General features: G+C 41.9%; 1 long non-coding RNA gene across 1 annotated transcript in view; it reads right to left on the bottom strand.

Annotated features, from left to right (window-relative positions):
• Positions 1 to 345: 345 nt before the first annotated feature.
• The window catches only part of LOC138158404 (uncharacterized), a 6,249-nt gene continuing 753 nt past the window's right edge, over positions 346 to 5,841 (bottom strand). The window contains exons 2-4 of the long non-coding RNA XR_011167634.1: positions 2,833 to 2,963; positions 2,344 to 2,402; positions 346 to 542 (exon numbers count right to left, since the gene is read on the bottom strand). This is a non-coding gene — a long non-coding RNA (uncharacterized lncRNA). The remainder of the gene's footprint in view (positions 543 to 2,343; positions 2,403 to 2,832; positions 2,964 to 5,841) is intronic.

Here is a 5,841-nt window from a genome sequence, read left to right on the forward strand (position 1 = left end):
ATAACAGTTGCCTAAGCTGGAATGTTTATAGATACTTTAGTGAAGGATTCATAGGACTAGCTTGTTATTGTTTCAAGCTGAGATAGTTGTTGCCGGACAGCGTTAATGCTCTGAGATTGGGGGGGGAGGGGGAGGGAGAAGGTGCAGAGTTAATGCTTTGAGACTGGGGGGTGGGGAATGGAGTGTGATTTTACAAACTGGTTTTACAAATTGATGTTACAAAGTTTTACAGACTGATGTTACAAACATAGATCCCAAGCACCCCATCACTCCTCCTCCGCTCCTCTTTGTGGGATACACATAGCTGGATACAGAGTAGACTCTGCTATTTTCTAAAAAGTATGAATCAATCTTTTACCACCAAGACTGATAAGTAACAAAGTTAACTGGTTTACCCTTTATTTCTCCTACTCACTTCACAGTGGAGGGTGATGCCACCCTGCCCTGTTGGCAAGCCTCCAAGGAAGGATGGGAAGAGGGAAGCCATCAAGCATTTAGTCTGCAAGCTCTATTAAGCACTTATACCAAGTCTATACTGGGTGCTGTGAATACAAAGACAAAACAACAAAGGTATCAATGATTAGGGGAGACTCAATGGACAGACTGAGACTGAGTAGTACACTACTAACCTCTAAGATTGATATCAACTCTTTCCCTCTCTCCCTTGCTCCCTTCCTTCCAGCCTTCCTCCTCTCCTCTGTCTGTTTCTCTGTCTCTGTCTTCCTCTGTTTCTCTTTGTCTTTCCCTCTGTATCTCCCCCTCTCTGTCTCTTTCTCCATCTCTCCTGTCTTCTTCTCTCTCTGACTCTTCCTCTTTGTGTGTCTCTCTCCACTTCTCTCTCTCTGTCTCTGTCTGTCTCTCTCTCCCCCTTCTTCTCCTCCTCCTCCTCTCCCTCACTTTCCCTCTCCCTCTCTCTTGCCTCCCTGCTCCCTCTCTGCCCCTCTTTTTGTGTAAGTCACTGTGCTAAGCACTGGAGATGCAAGGAAAAGAAAATCAAAGCCAGTCATGTCCTCAAGGAGCTAAGTTCTTTTTAACAAATATTAATTCATTTGATCCTCAAAACAATCCTGCAAGGTAGATACTATTATTATCCCCATTTTACTGTTGGGTAAACCAAGCTCAACAGAGGTTAAGTGACTTGCCCAGAATTACACAACTAGTAACTGAGTCTGGATTTGAATTCAGGTCCTCCTAATGCTAAACACTGTGTCCCCCATGGGACAGCTTGGTGGCACAGTGGATACAGCACTGGACCTGGAGTCAAGAAAACCTGAGTTCAAATCTGGCCTCAGATACTAGCTGTGTGACTGTGGGCAAGTCACTTAACCCCGCTTGCCTCAGTTTCCTAATTTGTAAAATGAGCTGAAAAAGGACATGGCAAACCAGTCCAGGATCTTTGCCAAGCAAACCCTAAATGGGGTTCCAAAGAGTCAGAGAAAACTGAACAACAGCAACATATACAGAACATATGCAGAGTAGATGAAAGGTCATATCAGAAGGAAAAGCTCTAGTGGCTGGGAAGATCCCAAAAGGCCTCCTGAAGAAGGTGGGACTGGAGTGGAATCTTGAGGGAAGCTAGGGAAGCTCAGAGCTGGAGGGGGAAGGAAAGCCTTCCTAGCATCAGGGGAGAGGTGAGTGAATGACTGGGCTTTCACAGCAGGGAGCAGAGAGACTTGCACAGGAGCATGTCTTTTCCCAGGTGGCCTCCCCAACTGCAAAACTGCTGGTTGAAATTTCGTTCACATCAGCCCTAGTTTCCAAACAGAGTTTTAGTCTCAGGCAGGAAGCCAATAGCCATTGATTTTGAACTCTGATCTACACACATATTTAACATGAAATGTATTTTCTAAAAACAAATCAAAAAGTGTACCCAAAGATGGATTTCTCTCTGGAAATAGCATCGGATAAAGGATGAAGACATAATAGACTATAGCTCTAGACCTGCTTCAGCAAACATCTTCCATCATGCACTGCCTGAGTTATTCAGCAGTGAATTCTCAGATTCTAGGGTGGAGTGATTATGCTGCGGTGGTAAGTGGGGGCCTTTCCAGGAAAATCAACTTAATGGCTTTCTAGTTGTTCCTAGAATGGAGAACTTCTTTTGCATGTCTTTTTTAGTCAATTTCTCAGAGAATTGAGGAATCTCAAGACTAAAAGAGTGAGGATCAGAGAGAAAGTTGGAAGGGACCTCTGAGGTCACTCAGTACAGGTGACTCAGTGGATAGAGTATTGGGCCTGGAGTCAGGAAGACTCCTCTTCCTGCATTCAAATCTGGACTCAGAAACTTCCTAACTTTGAGACCCTGGGCAAGTCACTTCACTCTATTTGTCTTATTTTCCTCACCTGCAAAATGATCTGGAGAAAGAAATGACAAACCATTCCAGTATCTTTTTCAAGAAAACCTGAAAAAGAGTCACGAAGAATTGGACATGACGAAACAAACAAACAAACACATCTAAAGTCCAACCCCTTCCTGAGTGAGTTGCCCTTCTATAACATCTCCAGCAAGTGGTCATCCAAGCTTCATTTGAAGGCCCTCAAGTAAGGCAGAACCCATGACCTCTAAGGTCATGCAATCTACTTTTTCATAGGACTGTGTACTAGGAGGGTTTTCCAGATAAAGAATTGGAATCTGCCTCACTTGCATTTTTACCCTCTGTTCCTGGTTCTGCCCTCTGGGTGTAAGTAATTTATATAATATATTTATATATTATATATTACATGTGTAATAGATTTATTATGTTATTACATATAATATATATTTATTATTAATTATTATTATCCCTTATTTTAGAGTTGAAGAAACAGGCAGTCGGAGATAAAGTGACTTACCCAAGGATCCAAAGCTAGTAAGTGTCTGAGGTTGGATTTGAACTCAGGTTTTCCGTACCCCAGACCCAGGACTTTATCCACTGAGCTATCTGGGCAACTAGGATCCATTAAAGGAACTGGGAACATTGAGCCTGAAGACAAGAAGTATTAAGGGATGTTAAGGGGTCTCCTAAACTTGTCTTTTTGAATTGTCATCTTTCTCAGAAACACTGGACCCAGAGTATGCAGGAGGCCCTGAATATGTCAAGGAGGAAACAGCATCCTCCCCCCAACCCTGCACCCCCCTGTCCTCACCAGCTGACATAATTTGTCGTTTGCATCTCAAACTGAACTCTCTGTGTGTCCTTGGGAGTCAAGATAGGCTTCAATCAGTCTACACTAGGCTGAGAAACTTCATGTGTAGCTGGAACCATTGCAGATAAGCAAATCATCCTATCTTCACAGTCCAGTAGTTCCCAAGAGGAAAGAATACCACTTTTTCCATGGCCTTGGGGTTTTGTCCTTTTCCTGTTTTACTGCACCTTTCCCCTCTCCCATGCCACGCCCCTTTCATGCAGATTCTGGCCCTCTTCCTTCCTTTGCTGCACTGTTATAGATAGGCAAACTTCTGTATGGATTGTTGAACTCCTTGGGTTCCAAATGCATGCTCGTTCCTCTTGTAATAAACCTAGTTTTCACATAAGTTCTGGGAAGTTATAATTGCCTGTTGACAGAAGGAATACTCAGAGGGGATGTTATAGTCATCTTCCTAGAATCAGAAACACCTTTATATAGAAGAGGGATTCAAATTACTCTCATTTATTCCCAAGAACAGAAACAGGAGCAATTGGTGAAAACTGCAGAGTGGTTGGATTAGAGGAAACCATTTTTTTAGCTATTAGAGCTACATAGAAATGGAATGGAATGCTTGGGGGAGGAAGGGATTTCCCCTTATTGGATGTATTTAAACAAAGGCTGAGTGATGTCCTGTTGGATATGTTGGAAAGGGAGTTTCTTTTTTCATGTAGAGTTTGGACAAGATGACCACTGTGATTTCTAACAACTCTGAAATTCTCTCATTCGAGATTGACTTCTTATTAGAGTCACAGATGAAGCAAAACTAATAAAAGCCAATATGTAATTAAGGCTAACTTACATGGTACAGACTGTAAGTGCCTTGGGATTTTAGGCAGGAGAGAACAGCGTGGGTTGGTGTAGGCAGGGAGTCTTTCCAGAAGGTATGGGGTCAGAGTGGGCCATGGAAGATGGCATAGTTTGGATTGGATTTGTAGATTCTGTTTTCTCAAATTCCTCTACAGTGACAAATGTCTTTCTGTCAAATCCAGAAAAAGCTAATCATGAAATAGAGCTGCTGGGGATTGTTTTCAGTAGAGCAAGAGATCTAGCCCCTAATTTTATGCTTTTTGCAAGTGTATTAGTTTGCAGCGTGATGGGGTATCCTCAGTAAGAAAGAACCCTGGTTAAAGCTGCCAGTAAAGTCTTTTAATAAATATGTTTGGGCAAGTAGGCGGAGTGGACAGGTGCCTGCCTAGAGTCAGGAAGACTCCTCTTCCTGAGTTCAAATCTGGCCTCAGACACTTCCTAGCTGTGTGACCCTGGGCAAGTCACTTAACCCTCTTTCCCTCAGTTTCCTCATCTATAAATAAGCTGGAGAAGGAAATGGCAAACCACTCCAGTATCTTTGCCCAGAAACTCAAATGGAGGCATGAAAAGTTGGACACTGAAAAATTACTGAACAGAAAAAATGAAATATTTTTATTTTATTGATGTCTTTTGTCTCTATATCACAACCATTTCCTATTGTGTTCCCTTTAATCTGAACCTTCCCTTGTGACAAAGAAAAGCAATTATGAAAAAAAAAAGCATTTTGACATAGAGACCCTGTTGAAAAGTGTGTATCTTTTTGGGGTCTGGAGTCAAAGGTCCAGGGCTCAAATCTCACCACTGATACTTACTACTTGTGTAACCCTGGACAAGACATTTAACCTGTTAAACTTTAGTACCCTCACCTGGAATGAGAGGGAATTGTACTATATGGCTTTATTTGTATTATATTTCTTTATCAATTTAAAAATCAACAAACATTTATTAATGAACCAAGAAGGAAAGAAACATTTATCAAGCCTTTTCTCTGGACCAGGGGATATAAGATCAAACAAAATCCCCACCCTCGAGGAATTTACATCCAAATGAAGGAGATTACACACAAAGCAGAGTGGTGTCCAGAGAAGGACATTTTGGTCAGGAAAGTTATATATGGAAGGAAGATAAGGGAACACACATTTATTAAGGGCCTATTACATGCCAAGCAAATATTATCTTATTTGATCCTCACAACAACCCCTGGGAGGTAGGTGCTATTGCCGTTCCCATTTTGCAGATGAGGAAACTGAGGTAAACAGAGATTAAGTGACTTGCCCAGGTTCACACAGCTAGTGAGTGTCTGAGGCCAAATTTAAACTTGGTCTTCCTGACTTCCCATTTAGGGCTCTATCCAATGTGGCCAACTACCTGTCTCTAGGAATGGTGAATGGGACCACAAGGAAATAATTTGTACAACTCATTCAGGAACAATGGCAGAGTCAGTTTGAACTTGGTTCATGGTTCCATAAATGTAAAGAGGAGAGGAAAGAAAGGGTATGAGAAGGGAGGCATTACAACTGGTAACACTGAGGGGGTGATGGCTAGAAATCAGGTCATGTAAGCCCTAGGAAACCAAGGACAAGAAAGAAGGAAAGGAAGAAAGGAAGGAAGGAAGGAAGAAAAGAAAGAAAGAAAGGGAGGAAGGAAGGAAGAGAGAAACAATTCTTCCTTTCAAGGAACTTATTCTATTGGAGGAGACAACATGTACTTGTATAAGTATATACAGACAAAATTCAAAACAATTACAAGCTAGTAAAAATAGAAAGTAATTAGAAAAAAGGACCTTGGAGGGGTGTGTGTGTGTATATGTATGTGTGTGTGTGTGTGTGTGTGTGTGTGTGTGTGAGAGAGAGAGAGAGAGAGAGA

Source organism: Petaurus breviceps, unplaced genomic scaffold, assembly GCF_028583685.1.
Source record: "Petaurus breviceps papuanus isolate PSGF00001 unplaced genomic scaffold, PetGlider_PUasm1.0 174, whole genome shotgun sequence".
Classification (NCBI taxonomy): domain Eukaryota; kingdom Metazoa; phylum Chordata; class Mammalia; order Diprotodontia; family Petauridae; genus Petaurus; species Petaurus breviceps.